We start from the raw sequence: 26,042 nt of genomic DNA on the forward strand, positions 1-26,042 counted from the left end.
CAGCCTCACCCTTTCGTGTGATGCCACTTTCTGGTCCCCACAAACAGGAAGTGCCGTCAGAGGATGATGCGAGCAGTGGGTGAGAGATGCTAGTCACAGCCAGTGAAGATATGAAGAGCTATGGGGAAGGGGCACCTGGGGCAGTGAGTGGAGAGTCCAGTAGTATAAATGCACCTGTGTATGTATATTAATGAAGAAAAATTTTCAGCTTAGAGAATTTATGCAGCTATTAGATTTCCTGAACAAATTCCTTTGAAAATACTGCCTTCACTCTATCTATCTTTTCTGAAGCACCGAAGAAAGTTAGATATAATTTTCTTTTGCTTCTTTCATTTGTGATGCTTTTTCATTTGTAAAATTTTAATTTATGCATCACTCTTTGGTGCAGTCCACCATTGGGCATCTCTTTTGGACCGGAGGCAATAGATGTTGAAAATGGCTTGCCCAACTGTCCTGATTCTCAGCCCACTACACTGCCGAGTTATCCGGTTCCTGGGGGCAGACTTTACTGCCAATCCTGCTTTTGAATTGCATGTGCTATTTGTAGTCCCTGATTCTACTCCTCGAAATCGGTGCTACATATCCCATAATACTCCAGGATAGCATTGTCAGAAATCTAGGAGTGGCCTCCCTTCTGGGGCTGGATAATTTAGATGCTCTCCAACTGTAATAATTAAGCCATTCCTTTCAAAGCATATGCTTGTCTAGTTTCCATACTCACTCAGAAACTATTACTGCCGCCACACTCATAGCAGAGCTTCCAAGTTACCCAGTTTCTGTAGTAGGGTTACCAGACGACCAGGAAAACTCGGACATGCCCTCTTTTTAGAGGACTGTCCGGATGTCCAGAGAGATTTCCAAAACCCAGCAGTTTGTCCAGGTTTTGAAAGGCCCCAAACTTGAGGCCGCGTCTAGAGGGCCTCTGCGTATGTGCAGATCTTGACGTGATGACATCACACACGTGCATTGTATCAATGTCTACACATGTGCATTGTGTTGATGTCCAGACACGGCTCCAAGCTTGGGGAAGGACACATGAGGTTTGTGTGGGAGTGGGGCTAGGGCAGAGTGAGGCAGGGCTAGGGCAGAATGGGGTGGGGCTGGGGCTAGGTGTCCTTTTTTTTTTTTTTTTGAGGAAATCTCACGTCCAGATTTACCATGTCCTCCTTTTATAGCAGGGGTGCCCAAAAGGTTGATCGTGATCGACCAGTAGATAGCAAAGGCAATGCAAGTCGATCACGGAGCCCATCCCGGGCTCCACGATAGACTCATGTTGCCTTTGTGTTCTGTTCTCCCTGCTTCCCCAACGCCAGGCCTGGTGCGTACAAGCGCCAGGCCCACAGCCTTCCCCCCGCCAATTCTGACGTTGGAGAGGATGTTTCGGGCCAGCCAATTGCTGCCTGGCTGGTCCGGAACTTCTTCTCTGACATCAGAATTGACATTGGAGGGGGGAAGGCTTGTGGGTCCAGTGCTTGTATGCATCTAGCCTGGCATCAGGGAAGAAGGGAGGAATCGGTGGCAGTGGCACGTAGAGAGAAAGACAGACAGAAAGAAGAGGGGGCAGGGAGAAAGAAATAAAGCGGAGCAGGGAGAGAAATAAAGAGACAGAAAGAAAGGGGGCAGGGAGAGAGAAAGAAAGTCAGAAAGAAAGGGGGCAGGGAGAGAGGAAAAAAAATTTGGACTCACGAAGGGATAGAGAGAGATGTTGTTTGGGGAATGGAATGAGGTCTGGAGGAGAGGAAGCATGCAGGAGGCAGAAAGAAAGAAATATTGGATTTACAGTCAGAAGGAAGTGCAACCAGACACTCATGAAATCACCAGACAGCATAGATAGGAAAAATTATTTTATTTTCAATTTAGTGCTCAAAATGTGTCTAAATTTATATCTGCTGTCTATATTTTGCAATATGGCCCCTTTTTACTAAACCGCAATAGCGGTATTTAGCGCAGGAAGCCTATGAGTGTTGGGAGCAGTGCAGCTCCATGTGCTAAAAGCCGTTAGTAAAAGAGGAGGGGGCATATTTGTCTATTATTGTATAGTTGTTACTGAGGTGACGTTGCATATTTTAAAGTCATCTGCCTTGACCTCTTTGAAAAGCCCCCCGAACATTTCCTGTGGGTACAGTGTGCTTTGTGTTTTTTAAAATTTTTATCGTTGGTAGATCATTTGGTCATTTTAAAAGTAGCTGCAAGCCCAAAAAGTGTGGGCACCCCTGTTTTAGAGGCATGTCCGACTCACTCGTCCAGCCCCTAATTCCCTAATTCTTCCTCCTGCGCTGCAATTTCACAAGGATTCGGGCAGCCGGCATTAGCAAAAGGCTCTGAATGGGCCACACGAAAAGCAGCGTTTACACGCTCTCGAGCAATACGTTACCTCACGTGCTATAAAAGCCAACACGTGATCAACCTATAATAACCCCTTTCTCTCTGCCTCGTCAGTGTTGCCAGTCTGGGACCCTGCTGGGTGCGTCACGTGCACTCCACTATTCCACACTATAACACGAGCCCCCCTCCTCCTCGGGGCCGGAAACGGAAATAACACAAATCTAGCGGATCTGAGCCAAGAGATCACGCTACGCCGGCGGCACTAGCCACCACCTCCCGTAATGACGTTCCGCCCTGATGACGCAATCCTCTGGAAAGGGGGGGGGAGCAGGAGGCTAGACGGAGGGAGGGGGCGCGTGCCTTCACCGACCCATCCCATTGGCAGTCTCTGCATCGAATCAGATGACGTGGCCGGGTTTCCGTTCCCAGCGGGCCAGGGGTTACTGGCGGTCGTTTACCTTCCACGCGGCTGGCGCGAGCTGGCTTTTTCCTCAGGTAAGCGGCGGCGGCGAAGGCGCGGGCCGGTTCCGTTCGGTTGACGGCGGTCGTGTCCGTGCTGCGGCGGTGGTGGGGGTATCTCTCTCTCGTAGCGTGTTTAACGGTGAAACGAACGTAGCCGGTTCCTGTGGTGGGCGTGTGCTGGGTTAGCGCCGGTTGGGGGGGAGGGGGGCTCGTGCCGCCCGACCTGGAGCCACTTTTTGCGCTCCCGGTTTCTGGAGCATCTTTGAGGTGTGCTCGTAGGAAGGGGGGGGGTGAGGGTCGGGCGCTTATTCACCGTCAGAGCAGCTGAGGTTGTAAGTTCGATGCCCTCCCCCCCTCCCCCCTCCGCAGCTCCTTCTGACTCTGGGCAAGTCACTTAACCCTTCGTTGCCCCAGGTGCAAAATGAGCACTTGTCTAAAAAGATGCAAACCAATTGGATTGCAACCACACACAGTCAAATTAATTTTGTCAGTTTTCTATCCAGTTCTCCCAGGAGAGTTCAGAATGGTTTACATGAATTTATTCGGGTACTAAAGCATTTATCTCCATCTGTCCTGGCAGGCTCACAATCTATCTAATGTACCTGGGGCAGTGGGGGGATTAGGTGACTTACCAACTCAACGCTAAAAAGATTTTTTGAAAATCATTTTGTGAAATACTGTAGCTACTGAATTTAATATAAGCCTCAGAACCCCTGAAGACGGATGAAATCTTGCTGAGGTTTTCTTCCTCCTTATATTAAATTCAGTAGCTAAAGTATTTCACCGGGAAGGGGTAAAACGCGAACCTCACAGACCTCGCAGATCTAAAACCACAAGTCCTTAAAAATCTGAGGTCCGTGTCCGTGCCACTTGTAGCTTCTGTCTCTGACAGACCTCTATGAGATTTTAGCATAGGGAGGGAAAACAAAGTATTAGGATCTGTCAGCGCTAAACTCTCATAGAGGTCTGTCAGAGCCAGAGACTAGTGCTGGAGCGGCAGAGCAGAAGCCTTCTTATGTATAGGTTTTTGGAAAAACAAAGAGAGCGGGAACATAGGTTTGGGACGTGCGTTATGGAAAAGAAGTCTCCAAACGTTGCTGGGTGCTGCCGGGATTCAGTCTGAGGATCGTAGGCATGAGGCAGAGCCTTGGCTGCTTTCCTTCCTCTGAATTGCTCGATGTACCCCTCTGCTCTGCCTTTCTTGGAGAAGGGGTAAAACGCGGGCCTCAGTCTCTGACAGACCTCTATGAGATTTTAGCGCTGACAGATCCTAATACTTTTCCCTCCCTATGCTGAGATGGATCCATCAGTTCTAAAATCTCATAGTGGTCAATCAGAGACAGAAACTACAAGTGGCACGGACCTCAGATTTTTAAGGACGTGTGGTTTTAGATTCGCGAGTTCCGCATTTTACCCCGTCCCTTTTCTACCAAATGATTTTCAAATAATCTTTTTAGAGTTGAGTTGGTATACATTTTTTTGCATTGAAGAAAACACACTCTTCTGCATTTGGTTTATGGGATTAGGTGACTTACCCAGGGTCAAAAGGAGCAGCATGGGATTTGAACCCACAATCTCAGGGTGCTGAGGCTGTAGCTCTAACCACTGCGCCACACTTTTCCCCAGTATACAAAGTCCCTTCCCCCTTTATCCCATCCTCCCGGCATCTCGTATGCTAATCTCGGTCTTTCTCCCTTTTCACTGACAATGATAAATCGCGTTCATTCCCATTCTTGTTTCCTGGGAGACTGAATCCTCAATCTGTGATGTCGATCCTTAATCCTTAAATTTCTTATATTGGTCTTTCAGAAGATATTGCTCTTTACGGAGTATCTTGTTGGGTACTTATTAAAAAAAAAAATTGCTGGCTTCTTGTGGGGTTGTGTGTAAGGGAGCAGGAAGAGCTGTGCTTTGAAACTGTAGCCTGCCTTGGAGTTACTGCTTTATTTCGTAGACAGGTGCATTGGTTTGAAACAACATGGGAAACGATGTTGTCGTCTCCTTTTATGACCAGAATAATAAGGGGAAACCCTAAATTGTTGTTTGTTTGTTTTTTTCCCGGGAGGGAGTGGGGGGCAAGGCAGTATTAATACTGCACACTCATAAAGAATGTATAGTTTTGCCAGTTTTAAGAATAGACCCAAAAACCTGAACAAAATGAAAGTTCCTCTAAATGACTGAAATGAAAATTTTTGGCCTGCATAGTGATTATAGGGTTCATAGCAGGCTCTATACATGGATGGATGGCTGTTTTGGGGTTGTTGTTTTTTAAGCACGTGATCTCTTTTCTTCCCCTATTGACTTTGGATAAGACAAATGACACCCCTCAATGAGTTTCTTCAGTGGCTCCTGACAACATATGGTAGCATATTAATTGTTGGCAGATAAAAATGTACAGTATGGTCCATCCTGTCTGCTCAACAAGGTGACCGGAGCTGTATCTGGCATTTTTAACAAATACTACTTTTTCACGTTTAAACGCGGCCACTGTACTTAATCTTGCCAACACTTTTCATAACCCTGATTTTTCTTTCTTCAGTTCACACAGAAATAGAGTTAACAAATATACATTAAGTGATGACCCTTTTGTTCTAACTAACCTAGAAATTTATGACTTGGTATAATTTATGTTGGAATTTATTTATTCAGTTTTCTTTAAATACTTTTCCTTTTCTACCCAGTGTAACTGAGGAAAGAAGTGTTTACTCCTGATAGTCAAGAAATGTATTGTTGAGCCCGTAAAAAGGGTTTGTCTTTATTTCTGTGCATTGACATGGACTGGCATGGTGCAAATGCTACTTTTCCCAAAAAACTAGATCTTTTTTTTTTTTTGGCTGGATTGCTTTGAGCTCTGAACTGAGGAAAGTCCCATCTTGCTTGAGATTAAGGGCTCCTTTTACGAAGCCGCGTTAGCGGCTTTATCGCACGTAACTTTTTATCACGCGTTAACCCCTATGCTAGCCGAAAAACTACCGCCTGCTCAGGAGGAGGCGGTAGCAGCTAGCGCGGGTGGCAGTTTAGCACGCGCTATTACGTGTGTTAAACCGCTAATGCGGCTTTGTAAAAGGAGCCCTAAGAATCTGCACTGAGCAGTGAGGGAAATCTGAGGGATCCTTTAACGAAGGTGCGCTAGTGTTTTTATCGCATGCACCAGATTAGCGCGCGCTAGCCGAAAAACTACAGCCTGCTCAAGAGGAGGCAGTAGCGGCTAGTGCGTACGGCATTTTAGCGTGCGCTAATCCGAGCATTAGGGCCCTAACGCACCTTCGTAAAAGAAGCCCTTAATTTATGAACTGTTTAGAAAGTGGCTCAACCGGGAATGTTTGGTGAGGAGCTTGTTAAGTAAAAGGTTTTAGGAACCAGATGCAAGAAATAGATGAGGAAAGGAGGGACAGGCCCCTCATTCTGCTTTCTTTATGCTCTTATTACTTCCCTCTGCTGATTCCTCTGCAATCTTTTCCTGCTGCTACTACTTTTGGGTGCCTTTGGTAGCAACTTCCTGGTCTTGGTCCCAGCAGCTATGCAACTTCCTTTTATTAATTGTCCCAGTGACAGTCACTACAATTCTGAGTATTCTTGGTAATTCAGCACAAAAAATAAAATTCTGCTCATGGAGGAAAATGCAGTTTAGTGTGCAGGGTGAGCATGGTGTTCAGCTCGCATACAATTTTGTGGATGCACAGATGTAAAAAAGTTTGTGTAGGTTCCATCTCATCTAACGCGAAGCTTTATGCAATCAGCATACACCATATTAAAATCAGTGGTAATAAGTTTATTGGTTATTTTATGTAGATGCAGGGATGTGTGCAAAAGGAGGCTTAGAAGGGTAAGCACATTCTTCTGCAGTAGCGTCTTTGAGGATTTAATGCCCTTTTATTCTTTTTTGCTGCAAGCATGCAAGACTCACAACTTTTTTTTAATTTTTGTGGCCTCAATGGGTAAGGGGGGAGGAAAAGAAGAGAAACCAGAATGGAAGAAATGTGCTGAAAGAGCTGAGTTGCCGAGAGCATATGGTTATGTACTGAACAGTTAGAGCTGCACACTGGTCAGAGGCAGCATTGGCACACTTGCATAGGATAGCATTCTAGGACATGCATAGATGTTTGTTTTGGTTTTTTTTTTTTTTTTTGTTCAGACGTGCACAGAACCATGTGATATACATCTGGTATTCTCTCCCAGGTTAGCCCACATGTTTTGTGCAGGTTCTATTTACATATAATTTGTTTTATGCATCAGTGAGCAAAAATGCGGTGTTAAATTATGGACCGACAGAAATAAAATATTTTGTCGACCGGCACTGGTCCGCGGACTGGCAGTTGAAGAACACTGGGCTAAGTCGTGGGCCAGATCCCGCCCATCTCCACCCAATCTCCACCTCAGACCCCCATAATAATACTAATTGTAACGTCATTTTTTCCTTTCATTTTTCATATATACACACACACAATATAATCGTATTAACAACACATAATGGTTAACCACAAAATTAGACTACACAAAACACACTGTATGCTTTTCAATATTCATTCCTACCAGAACACAGATAACCCCAGGCAAATAGGGGAACAAAAACTAAAAGTACTAATATATACAAACAAACCCTAAGGTGCAAGAAAGACTGCATGCGGTACAACCCCAGAGGAAAAGAAACAAATGCATTTCTTCCTGAACAGACAGCAGATGTATATCAATCACTAAATTAAAAAATAAAATCATTCCCCCTACCGTTGTTGTCTCCCTCCCTCCATACTGTGCCTTGCCTTCTGGCCTGCTCCTGCCTAGCTGTTTTATGCCGGCCTCCCCCGGTGTTATCTTGGGGCTGGCTCCCTCTTCCTCAGTGCTGCAGTGCACAAAGCCGTGGGCAGCAGCTCCTTGCGCATCCCGCGCCTCACCTGGAAGCCTTCCCTCTGACATTGCGATGTCAGAGAAGGGTTCAGGTGCAGGACGCATGCAGGGGCCTCTGCCCACGGCTAGCAGTATTATGACAGAACAAAAGAACAGCTAAATCCTTCTGTATTTGTTACTGTATTTTCTCTTCACCCTTTTAATGCACCCCCACTCGTATAAATATTTGACAAAAAGCCAGAAATTTGACGGGTAAGTGGGTCTGTCTGGGAAGAGACTAGGGTATAGGAAAACAGCTCTTTAAGATCTCCATGGTCTTGCCACCTTTATTTTATTTGGTATAATGTATTCCCCCCCCCAGCAGGATGTTTTCAATGGATCTGCGATGGCTTTTCTGTTTCACAGTAATTCTCCTAAATATACAGGTTTTCAATATAATTTACCCCAGTTTTGTTCATCAGTCTGCTTAATTTCTTGAGTAATTATTTATCAAGGAATGTGTTTTTATTAGTTGTACTCTTTCCTAAATTAATATAAGCGGGCTTCTGAATTCTTTTATATAGGGTGGAGCAAAAGTAGGTATACAGTATATTCATTATTTCTTTATATTGTACAGGTATTGTATAAGTATAATACAGTACTGAACAATATTCAAGTAAAAGCGAAATAATGTAACTGATCCAAAAACTTATGAATAAATACTGTATACCTACTTTTTGACTCACCTTGTATTATAGGCCACAATATTTAAGGCATTCCCAAATTAAACATTGGTACAGTGGCTGATTAACAAGTTTTATCTCTGGATAAATTCACCTTGGTTGCTAATATTGCTAAAGCTCCTACAAACATGTGACAAAGAGCACTGTGACACTGACCTGTGCAACCACAGACAACACGGTAAAATAAGTAGTAATTGACCTGATGTTGTAACTAACGAAGGCAAAAACATCAGGCTTGGAATTCATATGTCAGACTTTAGTCTAGAATAGATACTTATGGATGAGGAACAACTGCTTACTAACATTAGCGAGGTTTTCACAAACAAAGCAAGTAGAGTTATCAGCATTTGGTTCTTGCCAGTCTCGTACATAATTCATGACATCCTGTTAAATTGTTCTGTTTTTACATTTTTGTATCTCGGTCATTAGCTTGTACTATTTATATAGAAAAGCAAAAAAAAAAGTATTTGCTTCGTAGCAAGTTTACTTTTGGTCAGCGATTACCTCCGATTTACACAGGCTCATGTTTATTTTGATACCTTGTCAACCTGGGACCCCTGATGAAGGCATGTTAACCGAAGCACGGACCGTGTTGGGTCCCTTGGTTTGTTTAAAGGTGGTAACATTAACCGCAATCAAAAATAGATAAAATAAACATAGCCTGCATCTTGTACGTTCGTCTGCAGTTTTTCTTTGCTTTACTTTGTGCTGTGTATTCCTCACTACAGATTGTGTTGGATTTCCTTTTTGCTTTTCATTCAAATTGTTCTGTTTTTACATTTTTGTGCCTCGGTCATTAGCTTGTACTACTTATATAGAAAAGCAAGATTACACCAATTATGAATTGATATTATGATATAGTTGAGCAGCCACAGTAACCCTTCTTCGGCTTAAAACGGTTATAGAGTAAATGTAAAGATAATTTGTAAAGAGGGCTATGTATCTGAAATAAGAAAAATCATGCTGAATCAGACCGCTGAATGAGCCCAGCATCTTGTTCCTGATAGTACTCTGGGTAGAAAGTACTTAGCTATTCTGTGCATCACAGCTGTTTCCAAGGACGAGCAATGACTCTCCCAAGTCTTACCTGGCTAATAACGTTTTATGCACATTTTCTCCACTCGCTCGTCCATACCCTTTTTGAGATTTGCTAGGTTAGTTTCCTTGACCATATACTTCCAGCAGTGTGTGTGTATTGGGGGGAGGTGGGAATACTTTCTACAGTGTTTCAGTGTGTTGGTTAATTAATGACATCTGAGCCATATTTCTATTATTTAATTTAATAATTTTGCTTTTCAGCTACTGAATCTTGCGTCCCCTTTACCAAAGGACGCAAGATTCAGTAGCTGAAAAGCTTAAGTTATTAAATTACAAGTTTTATCCATTCCAGTGCATTTTAATTATTTAAACGATAAGTACAATAGAATTAATAGCAAAAGAAGATATCAAATGAAATATTTAAGATATAAAAAGTAAAATAGGTATGCCCTATTGGGAAGCATGAGGAATTGAACCCCTGAAGAACTAGAGTGTTCCAGGGGCAGTCTGATATCCCTTGGCAATACCATTATAAATATTGACAACCTATTACGGGTCTGAATGCTAAGTTTGGTTAATTAATAAAACATTGTGAATCGGTGATACAACTTCCATGGCTCGGTGCATAATTTGCATTACACTATGTATAGAAATTTAAATCGTATGGTGCTGTTGTAAGCAGGATATTTAATTTCTGTGTTTCAAAAATATGTTTTATATAACTCTGAGTACCTGAGGTCATGACGTCTAACAAAAGTTGTGCATGAATGCATTGCTTGTATGTTTATCCAAATGCACATCTTAAAATATTTTCAAAACACATTGGACCTAAAATAAATAGGTTACAGTATTGACAAAAAAGTCAAATGAATGTTAACACATTTGGGACTTGGCTTATGTAGTAATATAGTACATGACAGTACATAAATACCTTTTGTGGTCTATCCAGTCTGTCCAAAATTACTTATCAGTAGTCATCCGCAGTAACCATTATCATATTTTGATTACCATTCACATACTTTGAGCATTAGGATATTCTCCTTTCCAGACACTTGTTTAGAGGTATTTAGTGATTCACTTACCCTGAGGGCTTATACTTATCTCAGGGACTTTGATCACCCTACCCCAATGATTCTAGTTTAAAGCCCTCTTCAGTAGGTTAGCCAGTCTGCTGCAAAGATGCTTCTCATCTTTGATAGATGCACACTATCCCTGGTCAGCAGCCTTTGGAAAATCATCCCATGGTCCAGGAAATTGAAATGCTCTTGATGACACCATCCGTGCAGCTTCTTTGCTTTGGCCTTTATCTTCGACAGGGCGGATCGACAGGAACACAAGCTGTGCACCTTTTTCTCCTTCCACTTAACGTTTTTAATCTAGTTTTTCACTTTAGGTTCCACATCAAAGGTACTCAGTTTATCAGCTGCCTATGTGCAACCGTGTCAAAGGCTTTGCTAAAATCCAAGTACACCATATTTGGTATCCCTTCCAAATCAAACTGTTTGGTCACCAGTCAGTCCATTTGATTCTAGAAATCTTGCTATCTTCTGCTCAAACAGCATTTCCATTAGTTACTCGCTACTAAGGTCAGACTTAACAGGCCTGTAATTCCCAACCTCCTCCTGCTTTTGTGCAGAGGGACCACATCCGCCCTTCTCCAGTTCTCCAGTGTTGCATACTGGGACTGGGGCATGACCTTTTAACATAAAACAAGTACTCCATAGCCCCAGGTACATTAGATAGATTGTGAGCCCACCGGGACAGAGAGGGAAAATACTTGAGTACCTGATTGTAAAAACCGCTTAGATAACCTTGATAGGCGGTATATAAAATCCTAATAAACTTGAAACTTGATACTTAATTATAAAAGTATGTATGTGTGACACATAGTGTCTGAGAAAAAAAGGGACCCCCAACATTTTTCCAAATAACCTCCCAAAAAGTACTACTGAAGCAGAAACTCTGTCCAAATTATGAGGCAAACTCCTTGCCAAACTTCATTGGCTCCCAATGATCTCCAGAATCCATTTCAAATGTTCCTGCCTGGCTTTTAAGATCATTCACGGCATCCTTCCTCTCCTTATCCCACTATCTTACAACTTCTCAAGTTCCAACTCCTCCAGAACCGCCCAAAGGTATAAACTAGCCTTCCCTTCTCTACTCGGCATTCACTATGCAGGTAAACTGGGAAAATCCCTTCTCTTCAAAATCACAGGACTTTGGAACGACCTCACCATCCCGCTGTGGAACGTGGGCTCCCTCCAATTATTCAGCAAACAACTGAAAACTTGGCTTTTCACCAAATTGTAATTCTATCCTCCCCCCTTTTTCTTCCCTTCAACATATAAGTTCATGTAAACCTTTTCCTTCTCTACCTATATTTTTAAGTTTGTGTAAACCGTGTCGAGCTTCATATTCATGGAGATGATGCGGTATATAAACTTAAGGTTTAGATTAGATTAGCATTTCTGAGCACTTTATTTTCCAACAAGTTGGAGCTCCAGCGCATCAGGCTTGCAAAACAGTTGAGCTCATAATTAATGAAATCCCAGAACTCATTGAGCCAACAGCTTGGTGTTTTGTGAGTCAAGGTGAATGAGTCAAGGAAGGACACTTTGAACATAAACTAAGACCACCCCTATTATACTAATGTATTTTCAAAGGCCAAAGTATTTTGAAACTATGTAAGAGGTCCTGTTTTCCTCCCTAGTATTTTTCTCTCTATCACATCTATATTTTCTTTTGATGTATGGTGATTTATAGAATTGATATTGGTTTCTTAACCTGAGCATGTGTTTGCATTGCAAAGTTGGGATATATGTTTAATTATGTAAAGTACTTTAGCTACACTGTTCCATTTGGTGATGAGATTTTAGCTTTTCTCACTAACGAGGAACGATTTGCATGTTACTGTTGCTGTTCAGGGTCATTGAGAGTAAAGTAGGATATTTTAGGTAAAAGGAACAGTTTTCTAGTGAAAATAAAGCAAGATGTACCATCCTGTTCTTTTATAGATCCTGGACTGACCTTATGAAGTTAGTATCACTCTCTAATTAACTAGCTATCAATAAGGGTCAATATATCAAAATATATTGCTAGTCCAGTAACCAAAAAAGACATCACATATGTTTTGACCTTTCTATTTCTATTTAGCCAAATGGATAAATTTAGCAACTAAACTGCTTGCTTTATGTTTTGACTTAAAAATGATGAATTGACTGAACAAACTGAGCTTACATGAAAGTTAAACAAATAAGTCTGCATACTGTGATCTGAATCCATTTCCTGAAGCCATCCAAAATGAGAAATAAATTTCCCTCCATTACCCCTGCCCCTCTCCTTTTTTGTTTAAGGAATATGGTTTTTTTTTAAAAATGTAATTTTAAATTTGTAAAATGTTTTTATTGTATTGATTATTGTCTTTGTTAACCGCTTTGAATGTCTTTTGAGGTATTTGCAGTATACAAATAAAAATTGTATTGTATATGTCTGTCGCTGCCTTTCTTTCTACTATGTCATCTGCACTGTTCCAGTACTGTGGCTAGCATGCCCTGGCCTTCTAGATGTGATGCGTGTGTGCTTGGGCTTCATCACATAGGATTTCTTGGCTGTGTGGTCTGTGAAATACTATGTGCCCAAAGTGCCTTTTATGCCCATGATATGATGTGTAAAGGCGCTCTGCAGCTTTTCTCATTCCATTTGTTGTGCAATTAGCCCTCGCACAGAACCTGTTTCACTTCCCATCAGTAAACTTTATTTATTTATTCATTCATTTTTCTATACCGTTTTCCCAGGGGAGCTCAGAATAGTTTACATGAATTTATTCAGGTACTCAAGCATTTTTCCCTGTCTGTCCCAGTGAGCTCACAATCTATCTAATGTACCTGGGGTAATGAGGAATTGAGTGACCTGCCCAGGGTTCCAAGGAGCAGCGTGGGTTTGAACCCATAACCTCAGGGGGCTGAGGCTGTAGCTTTATTTAACCACACTCTTCCCCTGACTTGTAAAGCATCTGAATATAAATCCATTACAGTTTCATTCAGAGTTGTGGCTGACATCTGATCTTTTTTTTTTGTGAAGAACACACTTATGTGTTAAACACATAATTTTGTCATCTATTCCTATTGTGAAAAGGGCTGCAATGTCTGCAGATTTAGACATGCTAGAGTGGTATTTTTGGAGCCTTTTGAATCATCACTGGCTGCATTGTCCATAAGTAGTATCCCTGCCTTTTAGGATTAGTAGCATGTAATGTTGTTACTATTTGGGTTTCTGCCAGATATTTGTGGATTGGCCATTGTGGAAACAGGATACTGGGCTAGATGGACCATTGGTCTGACCCATTATGGCTATTCTTATGTTCTTAAGAAAATGAGCCTCTATGGCCTGGATTCTATAAACAGTGCTGGTATCACATGTCTAACATAAGAATAGCCATACCTGGTCAGACCAATGGTCCATCTAGCCCAGTATCCTGTTTCCACAGAGTCCAGTCCACAAATATCTGGCAGAAACCCAAATAGTAACAACATTCCATGCTACTGATCTCAGGGCAAGCAGTGGCTTTCTCCATGTCTCTTTCCTCCAGAAACTTGTCCAAACCTAGCTTTAGAAATTTGTTTTGAGTAATAAAGTGATTTTGCTTGTATTATTTTCGCATTATAGTAATCCACTTGTTCTTTGTATTGGTGTAAGGTAGTCTGGGATTTATTGTGCCTCCACTTTCTCTCTAAAGTACTCAATTGTTTCTTTATAAGCTTGAGTTCGGATGTGTACCACGGATTTTTAAGTTGTCGGTAGGTAACAGATTTAGTTTGAAGAGGAGCTAGTAGTTTGTCTAAGAGTATAGATAAAAGAGTTATTCCATTCTGCCATGAGCTCATCCATGGTTGTATCAGGAATAGTTTTGTGTTTATACTTAAAAGAGGAGGAAATGGAAGAGGCGTCTATTTTTGAATAATCACGGGAGCTAATTTGTTTGGTGCCAGACAAAGGAGTCGTAGGTAACCAAAAATAAGAAAAGATAAGACAAGAGTGATCTGACCATGGCACAGGGTTATTAGAAATCAGAGAGTAGAAAGGAGCTGCAGGTTTAGAAACCATAATCATATCGAGCCTGTGTCCTGCTCTGTGAGTTGGGGAAGTTATTAGCGGGAATAGGTTTAGATCATTGAATAAAGTCTTCAACTCTGAGGCACATGAATTATTGGAGTCTTCAAGGTGTAAATTAAAGTCTGCTTCCTCTCATCTTATATTACACCCCCCCCCCCCCCCCCCCCCCCCCCCCCCCGGTATGGCGGGCAGCTCACAACACATTTTTTGTCCCCATATTTATGGAAGCAGATTATGTCCCGTGGCCTATTTCTCATAAAGGGGCCCAGTGCTTGGTGTTCCCAATATGCACCTGGAGAAGAAAGGCTGGTAGTTCCACCGTCTTGTTGCAAAAAGCGCTCTGCAAACTCCATGCTCTGGGCGTTCGCGATTGTTTCAGGAGCCCCACAGAGGCTCTAATTGTATCTTTGTGAGCGATTCTCAAGATCTTCCATCTTTGACATCACTTCCTCCTGCTTCTGCTCCATTTGCTGCAGCCTGTCTTTCAATCAGGTACTCCCCATGGAACTGTTTTCTTGGCACTTTGTTTTTGGAGTGTTGTAATATTGCTTTATGATGTTTTGGCTTCAAATTGCAATGATAAAGCTGTATATGAGCAGTAAAATATTAAGGAACTGAAAAAGTGATCAGTTCATTATAGGCTTATGCTTCTCGTTGATGTGTGTGACCATGTATGTTAAAAGATGTGTAGTGCAATCAGTTGTACCAGAGCTATGTCTGCATAGTTTTCCATTCACGTACTAAGCAGAGGTTACTTTAGAACACTGACATTGAGCAATCTGCTGACTTCACATAGGAAGTAAGTTGCTTGTGACATTATAGTGTAAGGCCTTTGGTGAGTTTTGCAATCCCACTGTCAGTGGAGCATATTATGTAGTCACTGGAATAAGACCTTCACTTTTCACTGACGCTATACTTGTCTATGGTTTAGCAACAGTACTTTTAACCATGTCTTACGTATGTCATGAGTTTCTCACATATTTTAATATTTATTCAAAAATTGTTTTCCAGTATAATCAGCTCCTACTTGTAAACACATGAATAAAATCTCGCTTTTGAGACTTAAAATAAAACTTGGTTTGTGCAGGTTTGGTTAAACCCATGTGGTTCTTTTTTTTTTTTTTTTTCCTTGAGGTAACTAGTACATTTTTGAGATTTGTAAGGCCTGGATTTCTGTTGTCTGTGCACTGTAGTGGAGGAGTGCCTAGTGGTTAGAGCAGCTGCCTTAGCATCCTGAGGTTGTGAGTTTGATTCCCACTACTGCTCCTAGTGACTCTGGGCAAGTCACTTACATAACACTTCACTGCCCCAAGTACAAAATAAGTACCTGTCTTAAACTATATAAACTGCTTTGGATTGTGTAAACCACAAAGAAAAAGTGATATACAGGTCCCATCCCCCCCTTACCCTGTATTTAATCTGTATTGACTGAACCTGAGGCTTTAAAAATAGTGTGCTTCTGCATGCCTTAGCCGCAGTGAGTTGTGATATTAATGTGGAATTTGCACACAGAATGCAGTGTCAATGGTCTCGCCCACCGTTCTGTTCAAGTATAAACAACAAGAATTTCAACACTCAGAAAATTAGGTAGCCCTACCCTCCACACAAAGGCACGTGTGGTACCTTATCTGACAATCGAGGAAAAAATCCATGGTATGGATCAAATGTAATGCAAGAAACAACCCACTCCAAACACACGGCAAACAGAGCAAAATAGCCACAAATAGCAAACGGAACAATTTCCGTAGTAAATAAAAAAATTTATGGGATGGATCTCTAAATGGCGCCGTTATTGGCAGCTGCCTTCAAAAGCAGCGCCAAGTGCATGACAGTCATGTACTGGCGCCATTTTGAGAATCATGGCTATGTGAAAGATAGGCACCGGAAAAGTAGGGCCAGGGTTTTAAAAGCCTACATTTCCGGTGCCTACTTTTCATGTGAATCGCGTCTAAGGAGTACGTAATAACACCTAAGGCCATTTTCGGTGTTAACCATGCCTACAGTTGCCTTAAACGCTTCAAGGCGCCTCCTTAGACGGGACAACAGTGCCATTTTTTGGAGGTTCCCTCGGGCGCCTTTATTTTTTGAACAGGCTTTTAATTGGCCTCAATAACCGCCAATTTTAACCAATTAAGGTAGGTGGCAGTAGTGTACCTATTGCCATCTACTGTATATAACAGGCCTTTGTGCTGGTGCCCTAAGATATCAAAATATTTTTTACCTCTGGAATTATGTATGAGATGTGAAAAAAGCCAAAAAGGATGTTAAAACCTATCATTTTTAAATAGCGACAGCTCTCCCGAGAGAGAAGCGGAAGGAAATCATTCATTTTGAAGTACAAAGGGATATATATATATATATATATATATTGAACCATTCAGATCAGATGTGCTTTCTACTGCAAAATATTTGTAACTTTTCTGTGCCCTAACTGCAAGAGCATATACCGTAATTGCTCAGTTTGAGCTACTGAACAAACTGTTTATCTATGAGCAGTGAGTACAGCGTTACATTCATCAACTGATAGTATAAGTGTACCTGTGTTATCTGCTGATGCATGTAATGCAGATTCCAGTGTTGCCCCAAGTTATAAAGCAAAACAGAGCCTGGTGGGAGCAGGTTTCCATACTCAAACACTCGCACTCCACTTTTATAGTTTATCTATACTTGGAGCTTGATATTCGTTCAGGAAAAGGCCTCAGAAATAAGGAGTACTACGCTTATAATTTCAGTGGTATTCATTACCAGTGTAGGTGTATTCCAAACACGTATTCTGTACTGCAATCACTGGCCAAAAACCTGTTCTTTTATTTAATTATCCATATTATGTTTCTGCTAATTTAAACTATTTTTTTAAAGTATTTTTAAAACTTTTTGTTATAACTTATCTCTTATTTTGCACATTAACTGATTTGAGTGCAGACCGCTTCAGAATTTGAAAACCTCACAGAAAATTACTTATCTTTAGTGTTTTCATTCTTCTGTTTCCATTTTTGAACTTCAATTCTGTGTTATTTCGTACTCGGGACTAGAGCCAGAGCTGACCTGGCCGGAGGGTGTATATAATGTGGGGTAAGGCCATCTTGCCAGTGTTTGAAAAACTTATGATAGAACACTAGGGAGCAGGTTTCCCACAGGTTTCGTCTGCAGTGGGCTTGAGTGCAGGCTGTGTGACTTCTGTGGCGGTTTTGTACCAGGATCGGGGCCAATTGCATTCCTCCCCCCACAACATTGTGCAGGCTCCGGTGGGGGGGGGAGGGGCCTGAGGGTCAGGTCCCTTGGGGAGACTGGATGGCTGTCTGAAGGAGCAAGCTGGTTTTCCTTTGTCAGGCTTGTCTGAGGCAGAAATAAAAAACCAAAACACAGTAACATAGTAAATGACAGCAAATAAAGACCTGAACGGTCCATTCAGTCTGCCCAACATTCACACTCATTATACATTCATGTTTAAATTGTCTTTAATATTTCTGTGCAAGAGACCATAGAAGTCCACCCGGTACTGTCTTTAAGTTCCCACTGCTGGAGTTGCCATTGAAGCCCATTCCAGCCTATCCTAACCATCCTGTCATTGGAGCTTCTATCAAAGCCCTCCCCAGCTCATCCTAAACCAAGTCACCATATACAGGATGCCCTGTACCTGCCTTAGTTTGTTTTATACCATTTATTTTCTAATTAGAGATCCTCTGTGTTCGCCCATACTTTTTTGAATTCCGTCACCGTTTTCATTGCCCCCACTTCTCTCAGGAGGGCATTCCAGGCATCTTTCATCCTTTCTGTCCCTTCTCTAGAGTATACATATTCAGGTGTTCCAATCTTTCCTCGTATGTCTTTTAGCACAAGCCCCATACTATTTTCGTTACTTTTCTCTGGACCGCTTCATCTTTTTACATCTTTAGCCAGATAAAGCCTCCAAAACTGAACACAGTATTCCAGGTGGGGCCTTGCCAATGACTGTGCACCCCTACCTGGATGATTGGCTGAGGCAGAGGAAAAAGCAGCAGTAGCCAAAGTGGTCCAGCTTCTGCGGAGCCTAGGCTAGGTGATAAACGTCGGAAAGAGTCATTTGGCTCTGACACAATCCTTAGGAGTTCTGTTCAATACAGATTGGAGCAGGGTGTTTCTTCCGGATGCATGCAGAACAAAGCTCAGGTGTCAGATTCTGACAGTAAAGGACAGGCCTGCTCCAACGGTATGGCATTATATTCAGTTGCTGGAGTCCATGGTGGCAATGATAGATGTAGTACCGTGGGCAAGAGTGCATTTTTGCACCCACTGTGAGAAACACTGTTCTCTCGCAGTCAGTTGCACTGGACTTAGAGCTGTCTTAGACAGAAAGTGTTCTGCACATCCTGGACTGGTGGTTAGAGCCACAGTCTCTATCCTGGTGAAGCCATTGTGTATATATCCACAGATGCTAGCTTCTTCAACTGGAGAGCCCATTACCAAGGGTGACTCTTGCAATGCCAGTGCACTCTTGCAGAGGGGATGGTCAATCAACTGCTTGGAGCAAAGAGCAATCAGGCTAGCCCTTTGGGAGCATCTTGGAGGTCAAATCTGATCAATTTGAGAGCATCTTGGAGGTCATGGCAGTCCATATCTTCACAGACAATGCCACAGAGGTAGCCTACATCAACCAGCGGGGAGGCACTGCTGAGATTGGAGGTTCAAATGTTGTTCCGATGGACCAAGGCCCATCAATTGGGTTTCTTGGCAGCACATGCAGCAGGAGTGGACATATGTGCAAGTGGATTTCCTGAGTTGACACTGGATTCAAGAGTGGTCTCGGGAGGCCATCGACAACATCATATAGCGCTGGGGGCGACTGACGTTCGATTTTATGACATCAGCATGCAACAAAAGGCCACTTGGTTCTTCAGTTGAAGATACAAGCCAGAAAGTGATAGCTTGGATGCTCTGGTCCAGCCCTGGCCTCTAGCAAACCCTCTGTATGTGTTTACCCCTTGGCTGATGATAGGAAGAGTCCTCCGAAGGATATGGACCCACAAGGGGAGAGTAATTTTGGTTGCCCCGGACTGGCCGAGGTGGCCATGGTATGCAGACCTGGTGCATCTACAGAAGGGAGTCCTGTCAACTGGGACTCCTTTTGGAAAGTCCTGAACATTTTGGTCTTATGGCTTGACTCTTGAACGCAAAACCTTTAGTGTGTAAATGCTTTTCGGATTTGGTGATAACAGCCCTGCTAAGATCTAAGAAGCAGTCTACTTTGGTAGCCTATACAAAGGCTTGAAAGTGTTTGTACAGCTGGTGCAGTCAGAGACACACAAATCTGACTAAGGTTCCAGATGCCATGGTCTTAGCCTTTCTTCAAGAGGAACTCAATAAAGGTCTTGCAGTGGGTTTACTCAAGGTACAGATAATGGGTCTTTCCTGCTATAGAGGGCAAATCAAACAGCGAACCTTGGCATTTCATCCAGATGTGTCCAAACTTTTAAAGGGAGCATTGCATCTTCGCTCCCCTATACGCCAACCCTTTCTATCCTGAAATCTTAATCTTGTCCTACAGGCATTAGCTTAGGCTCCATATGAGCCCTTGGAGGAAGCCTCGCTCATGGACTTAAAAATGAAGACTGTGATTTTAGTGGTTGTAACTTTGCCAGAAGTGTATTGGAATTGCAGGCTTTGTCCTTCAGTGAGCCCTTCCTCCAAGATTTTGGAGACTGGTGTTTCATTTCAAACAATATTTTCCTTTTTCACGAAGGTAGTTTCCAGTTTTCACATAAACCAGGAAGTGCATCTCTCAGCCTTTTTGCCCACTGAGGAGGCAAAGAAGGAAAAAAAGATCCTGAAATGCCTGGACATCAAAGAGGAGTTCTTCATTATTTAGAGATGATGAACGAGTTTCGCCTGTCAGATCATCTCTTTGTGCTCCTTGGTGCAGCATGACGGAGACGGTCAATATCAAAGGTGACCATTTCAAGATGGATTTGACTGGCAGTTTTTTTGGCCTATATCAGGAGCAGAAAATAGTTTCCCATGGGAGAAAAAGCACACTCCACCAGAGGTGTGGTGGTGTCCTGGGCGGAGGCTAGAGGTTGCAGTGTTTGGTTTTGCAGTATTGGCAGCAGGCTCACTTGTCCCTCCCTAGGCACTGGGAACTGCTTTAGTAGGTCCCGTTGGTCAAGATGGATATTCCTGTCTAATGCAACAGGAATAGCATTCTTGATGCCCACTCTGTCAGTTGTTAGCCTGCTTTCTGGCTCAGATATGTCTGGAGGGTCATACTTCTTGTTTACTTCCACTGTTCCTTACGGTCAGGGAGGAGAATTTTATTATAGTGGTGTAAAATTTACAAATTGAGTAATGTTTGAATTGCTGATGCAGGTTGCACACAAATTTCATTTCACCTCGTTATGCATTGCAAAATGTTTTAATTAATATTGTTTTTGTTGAGCAGAACACTGTCCCCTCTTTCTTTTTGTGCCCACTGTAGGGCTGACTCACTGCTTTTATACAGACTGAGGAAATCTAGCACAGCTCGGAGTGAGAGGAGGAGGAGGAGTTGAAGAAGATGTAAATTAGGCTCTCTACAGACTTCACAGTAAAGGAGGGTAAAATACCTGTTGGTCACTCAAGACTGAGGGCTCCTTTTACAAAGGTGCGCTAGGGCCTTAATGCGCGCTAAATTGCCCTGTGCGCTAGCCGCTACCGCCTCCTTTTGAGCAGGCAGTAGATTTTCAGCTAGCGCGCATTAATGGTCTCAGGACTCAAGGATCTCCCGTACGAGGAACGGCTAGATAAATTACAGCTATACTCACTCAAGGAACGCAGAGAGAGGGGAGACATGATCGAGACGTTCAAGTATCTCACGGGCCGCATCGAGGCGGAAGAAGATATCTTCTTTTTCAAGGGTCCTACGGCAACAAGAGGGCATCCGTGGAAAATCAGGGGCGGGAAACTGCACGGGGATACCAGGAAATTCTTTTTCACTGAAAGGGTGGTTGATCGCTGGAATAGTCTTCCACTTCAGGTTATTGAGGCCAGCAGCGTGCCTGATTTTAAGGCCAAATGGGATAGACACGTGGGATCTATTCACAGAGAAAGGTAGGGGAGGGTCATTGGGGTGGGCAGACTAGATGGGCTGTGGCCCTTATCTGCCATCTATTTCTATGTTTCTATGTAATCCGGTGCATGCGTTAAAAATGCTAGCGCATCTTCGTAAAAGGAGCCCTGATATTCCTGTTTACAAGAAAGATTAGGTTCTTATCTTTGCTACCTACTCTTCCATTCTATTGTCAACAAAAGTGGTTTATTATTTCAAAAGGAATCCTTAATATGCTGAAAAATAAAGCTTCAATTTACAGACACCTAATAATAGAAGTACTAATTATAATTTACTTTCACATAGACACGGAAGCACTGAAATGCACCGAAACCCATAGCAATTGAATGTGCAGTTACTGATAACCGGAAAATCAATTTTTTTTTTCTTCCGTTTTTTTTTTCTTCTTCTTCACTCTTGCCCTTTTCCCCACTGACAAATCTAAGTGTAAGGACTTTCCCAATTAGCTCTGTTGTAAAAGTAGGTGTGGTTCTTTGCTTTTATAAGTCAGTCTGTGGCTGTTTGCAGCTTCAAGTCTTGATGTGAGCCGGTTCCAGCAGAGAGGTTTGGGTAAGTGTGTCGCACTGTCGAAACTCGTTTCTGTAACTCTGTTCTCCCTCTCTCTCTTCTGTGTACCTTTTTTATATGTAGATGTGAGACATAAAATGTTTTGGGTTGTGTTTATTTTACTTCTCTACTAGTAAGATCTATCCTGTCTCATTTTTACTATGAGGGACACTGATAGTTAAACAGAATCTTGCAACCATGTGGCTACATTTGGCATGATTTTAGTTGTGATTTTTTAAAACTTTTTTACTCTCTGGATTATTGCATGGATCTTACTTTTCTCTAAATTCTGGAATTCCCCTTTTCTTTTCTGTTTATCCAAAGTGACTTCTTGGAAAAAGTGTTCGTTAGAATTACTTTAGATTGTAATATTAATATATTTAGGATATGAGTCAGCTTACCAGCAGTGTCTGATTAAAATGTTTATTAGTCATTTCCTAAAAAATAGATGACTGTATTGAAAAGTAAAAAAAATCAACCCATATATCTTTTAAAAACTTCACACTGCTTATTTTTACATGTTTAAAATACATGCATGACAAAAATTTAAGCATGGCAACAGGTAAATTTAACTGAATAAGCTAAGCTTTGTGGCCTACACTCTTATCACCAGTAGATTAATACACGTTTCAAAAAAAGAGAGAATTATAATAGTCTGAAAGTGAAAGCCTGAGCTAATTTAAAATACCGCTTCACACTTGTTTGGCCTGAAAAGACGTGATCATATCACTCTTGTGTTTATCTTTTCTGCTTCTCGTATAGTGGCAAGACACTTTGGCTTGCTCTAAAAGGGACTGTTTAACTTGACTTGTGTATCAGAAATCAGGTTGACCTGAACACACTTCTCCCTCCGTATTTGTGGTTTCAGCATTTGCGGTTTCGATTATTCACAGTTTTTACCTTGCTGGCTCCTCCCCCAAAATTACCTCAGCTTGCATAGAGAAATCACTGATTCCTAGCACTTTCTTCACTGTGTTTGCCTCTCCTTCAGGAACAGACCAGGTCTCCCACCATGTTGTTCACGGTTTCACTATATTCACGATGGTTTTTAATAGAAAACAGCGAATAACATATGAAAAAGTTATTCACAGTTTTTCTGTATTTGCGGTTCTGTTAATCCCCCATCACAGTGAATACGGAGGGAGATGTGTATGTCATACAGTGTTTTCTTATACTATGGAAGTAAATTCCACAAGTGTGTGGTTTTTTTGTTTGTTTTTTAGCATTCAAAAGCATGGTGGTTTACATAACTTTGGAGAGTAGACCTCTGTTTCATACAGGTTTTACTTTGTTTTATTGCTGTGAGATTCTTATGTTTTGTGTTTTGTTTACGGTTTTATTACTCTGCATCTAATGAATAATTTGGGGTGAGACCGCTTCTTTTTTAAACATAAATGATACAAAGTAAATTTAGTCAATGCATTTGGAGTTTAAGATATTAATATTTCATGAATTTAGAATTACAAAGAACCACTTTGGTTCTCAAAAGTAGTAGTTGAGAAGGTAAGGAATAAGAGGTGAGCTTTCATAAACTACAAAAGATCACAGAAAGAGGAAGACGGGCAAAAATATCTGGAAAAATTGAGAGACTGGCCGTGAAGTCAGGAAAGCAAAGATGCAAATGGAAGAAAAAATAGCTGACAGTAAAACATGGAGACAAGACATTTTTTAGATATATCGGTGATAGGAAGAAGTGCAGGAGTGGATTTGTGAGACTCAAAGGTGAAGGGGAGAAATAAGTAGAAATTGATAAAGAACAGGCTGAATTGCTTAACAGATATTTCTGTTCTGTGTTCACGGCTGAAGCGTTGGGAGCGGGACCGCAGAAGACAAACGCGAATAGGAATGGAGGAATGGTAGATCCTGATCGATTTTCAGAAGGTTGTGTTCGTGAGGAGCTAGCTAAAATAAAGGTAGACAAAGCAATGGGGCTGGATTGTGTACATCCGAGGGTGCTAAATAGGGAATTACAGGCCAAGTAAGTCTGACTTCTGTGGTAAGCAAATTAATAGAAAAGCTTTAAAAAAAAATGGAATGGTGAAGTTTCTGGAATCCAGTGGATTACAGGACCAGAAGCAATATGGATTCACTAGAGGTAGGTCTTGTCGGACAAATCTGATCAATTTCTTTAACTGGGTGACCAGAGAATTGGATAGAGGAAGTGTGTTAGATTTTAGCAAAGCCTTTGAGAGTGTTCCACACAGACGTTTAATAAACAAACTGAGTACCCTTGGGATGTGTCCCAAAGTGACAGGCTGGGTCAGGAAATGGTTGAGTGGAAAACAAACAGAGGATAGTGGTCAATGGAGATTGCTCTGAGGAAAGAGATGTAACCAGTGGTGTGCCTCAAGGTTCTGGCCTTAGACCTGTTCTTTATAACATTTTTGGGAATGATATTGCTGAAGGCCTTTGGGTATGATACTAAAATCTGCAATAGAGTGGACACCCCAGATGGTATGAATAACATGAAGAAAAACATGGCAAAGCTTGAAGAATGGTCTGAAATTTGGCAGCTAAGATTTAATGCTAAGAAATGCAAGGTCATTCATTTGGGCAGCAAAAACCTGAGGGAGCGGTACAATTTAGGGTACGAAGAACTTTGTGCACAAAAGAGGAGCAGGTCTTGGGTGTGACTGTATGTGATGATCTTAAAATGGCCAAACAGGTTGAAAAGGTGACATCGAAAGCTAGAAGAATGCTAGGATGCATAAGGAGAGGTATGGCTAGTAGGAAAAAGGAAGTATTGAAGCCCCTGTATAAAACTGGTGAGACCTCATTTAGAATAATGTGTACAATTTTGGAGGCTGCATCTTCAAAAAGATATAAAAAGGATGGAGTCGGTCCAGAGGAAGGCTACTAAAATGGTGCGTGGTCTTCATCCTTAGGCATATGGGGACAAACTTAAAGATCTCAATCTGTATACTTTGGAGGAAAGGTGGAAGAGGGGAGATATGATAGAGATGTTTAAATATCTAAATGGTGTAAATGCGCATGAGTCGAGCCTCTTTCATTTGAAAGGAAGTTCTGGAATGAGAGGGCATAGGATGAAGTTAAGAGGTGATAGGCTCCGATGTACTCTAAGGAAATACTTTTTTTACAGAAAGGGTGGTAGATGCATGGAACAGTCTCCCGGAAGAGGTGGTGGGGACAGAGACTGTGTCTGAATTCAAGAGAGCTTGGGATAGGCACGTAGGATCTCTTAGAGAGAGGAAGAGATAATGGTTACTGCGGATGGGCAGACTGGAAGGACCATTTGGCCTTTAACTGCCACCATATTTCTATGTGACATGCTTAAACTGCATTTCATTTTTCTTCTAGCATGGAGTGAGAGAAACCTGTAGCTTTAGTATTTCCCAACCCTGTCCTGAAGGCATGCCTATATGGTTGGAGGTTTTCAGGATTGTCACAGTGAATATGTATTAAGAGCTGCATATTTTGGAGGCCCAGTGTATACCTATTTTAATCACATTTCATAGAAACACATAGGCCATATGGTCTTCATCAGCTTTCATTTTTCTATCTTGACTACCTAATCCTAAAAACCTGGCTGGCAAGTTGTACCAACTTAAACTGAAGCACTGGCTTTAGTCCATCCTTTTTTTTTTTTTTAGCAGCTTACTGCCAAGTTGAATCCTTAACCCCACCTACTTTTTGTTGACAAGTTGTATTTGCCATGTGTGAGATGGCACATAATAACTTGAACATTGCTTATGGCTTCTCCAGTGGGTTTGCTTGTGCTATAGGGGACTTGATTCACTTCATTTTTGTTGCCATAAGCACAAATTGGGAAGAGACCTGAGTGATTGAAACCCTGAATGAAGAGCCCGTGTAAGTCAGAACATGGTAATAATCTGTCATGAAACAGACACTCAAGAAACATAGACACATGAGCTAACAGTGCAAAAATTTCT

The 26,042-nt window shown here is 41.9% G+C and overlaps 1 protein-coding gene across 3 annotated transcripts in view; it reads left to right on the top strand.

The window, feature by feature from the left end:
- Window positions 1-2,480: 2,480 nt before the first annotated feature.
- The window catches only part of ACSL4 (acyl-CoA synthetase long chain family member 4), a 108,000-nt gene continuing 84,438 nt past the window's right edge, over window positions 2,481-26,042 (top strand). The window contains exon 1 of one of the 3 annotated variants that reach the window (XM_033945480.1): window positions 2,481-2,820. The gene's annotated coding sequence lies outside the window, so the exon portion shown is untranslated. Of the gene's footprint in view, window positions 2,821-22,095; window positions 22,135-26,042 lie in introns of those variants that run through there. The other 2 variants (XM_033945481.1, XM_033945482.1) reach the window with 2 other exon arrangements.

Source organism: Geotrypetes seraphini, chromosome 5, assembly GCF_902459505.1.
Source record: "Geotrypetes seraphini chromosome 5, aGeoSer1.1, whole genome shotgun sequence".
Lineage (NCBI taxonomy): Eukaryota > Metazoa > Chordata > Amphibia > Gymnophiona > Dermophiidae > Geotrypetes > Geotrypetes seraphini.